Source organism: Limulus polyphemus, unplaced genomic scaffold, assembly GCF_000517525.1.
Source record: "Limulus polyphemus unplaced genomic scaffold, Limulus_polyphemus-2.1.2 Scaffold499, whole genome shotgun sequence".
Taxonomy (NCBI): Eukaryota; Metazoa; Arthropoda; class Merostomata; order Xiphosura; family Limulidae; genus Limulus; species Limulus polyphemus.
Genome location: NW_013666109.1, coordinates 331,737 through 333,579, shown reverse-complemented (window position 1 = coordinate 333,579; position 1,843 = coordinate 331,737). Strand labels below are relative to the sequence as shown.

Here is a 1,843-nt window from a genome sequence, read left to right as displayed (position 1 = left end):
ATGTTAAACTTATATTAAAGTTTTTCTTCATTACCCATTCAAGCCGTCTCCAACCATTATTAATCAGGTATGTTTTATACATGCAAAATGCGTCTATTTATCCCTATCGGTACTTTTATAAACTAACGAGCAATTCCATATTGTAGATGTACAGTGAAGATTGAACAGGCTGTCTCAGTAACGTTAGGCCTTGTCGTGAATGTTAGTGAGTGCTATATATATTTTAAAACTGAAGATTAATTATATTTTTATGGTTGATTGTATAAAGTTAAGCTGATTCGCTAACTGATATATTTTAATCATGTTTGTGTCTTTTAATTAAGAACTTTCAGCTTAACGTTTATTTCCATCATATTTAATTCTGTTACACATGCAGTACCAAGTACTAATAGTAATACTAATACTCTTTTACTACTCATTACAAATACAAGTAGTAGTACATTGTAGTTGTAGTTTGTACGTGGCATCTTGCACTAAGTCGAGTACCAGTAATTACTGGTTTATGAGTTTATATTTCTTTATTTTATTATATTTTTTATCTAAGAAAATACTTTAGGTTTTCGTAAACTTTGTGTTTTTAATTTTAGTTTTAATACTTGCAACTGGAATTTCATTGTTCTTCCACTTTTAAGTTTAAATTACAATTACAAATTAAAATCATTTATAATATAAAATTGTAAACCTAAAATGTAATTAATGTGCTCTATACAGAATTTATAACCCTCAGTTAAATTAGACAATGTTAATACAAGTTATTTTAAAACTTAAAAAAGTATGTTTTCAAATTTTGATGACTGTGCTAGAGTCTGGTTTTCCTAAATGAGATACTACTACTAGAAGATTGTATTGTTGTAATATGTTCTATTGTTAGAATTAGATGAGTTCATAAGGAGAAGTTCTGTCCATTTTTCAGTAACATTTGCTACAGACTTGTTCACGTGTAGACCTAATTTCATAAATGGCATTTCAACAGAAATTCCATACATAGTGTATGCCTAACTTATTTATAAACTTGCTTACAGAATTATCCTGCTAATTGATTGGTAACAAGAAGGCCAACTGAATAACCAACTGACATGATCATTAATGCATTAGATGTTGCATCATCATTACATCATGACAAACTCTCTCTAGGAAACAAACATTAAAAATATAGCTTCCAATACTCTCCCTTTCTTGGATTGTGAAGTATCTTAAACAATGCTAATTCACAAATAAAACAGTACACAAACTTAAAATTCCATAAGTTGCAATGAGGTTATTATTTATTATTAACAAAAAATCTGTGAGGTGTTATTTTACTATGTGTAAATTTCCCATTCATCATATGTTTTTGGTACTTTTCTCTTCCAATGCTCACGGTGTGAAGTTAGGAATAACTTGCTGTTCTTAGTAGGTGATTGAGTGAATCCACTGATGGCATTATCCTTGGTGATCATCTAGAACAGCATTTCTCAAACAGTGATTCGTGAACCCCTAGGAATTTGAGAGATAATCCTGGTTCTACAGTTCTTACCAGTATTTTAATTTCCTTGTAATTTATTAAAATATTTAAATATGGAAATAGCTTGATCCAGAGCCAGATTTAAGACTATCTGTCTTCTGTTAAGTCAAACTTTAAAGCACTGTGTTCTTCAAAACAGGCTCAGAAGTCTCATAGTTTTACTTAGATGGTCTTGTTTTCAATTTTTTTTATGTTTCAAGAATTATATATCAATTTTATTGGGTACTAACTGCAAACTGATGACAATATCGGAGATTCAGATTTTATTGTAAACATGTTACATACTATACACCTGGAAAAAAGTTAAGCACCCCCAAATATTTTTCAGGATTGCTTATT

General features: G+C 29.6%; 1 protein-coding gene across 4 annotated transcripts in view; it reads left to right on the top strand.

Annotated features, from left to right (window-relative positions):
- Positions 1-128: 128 nt before the first annotated feature.
- LOC106458673 (activated RNA polymerase II transcriptional coactivator p15-like) overlaps positions 129-1,843 on the top strand; it is a 15,731-nt gene continuing 14,016 nt past the window's right edge. For 3 of the 4 annotated variants that reach the window (XM_013918206.2, XM_022384932.1, XM_013918204.2), the window contains exon 1: positions 130-205. The gene's annotated coding sequence lies outside the window, so the exon portion shown is untranslated. Of the gene's footprint in view, positions 206-1,843 lie in introns of all 4 variants that reach the window. The other variant, XM_013918203.2, reaches the window with a different exon arrangement.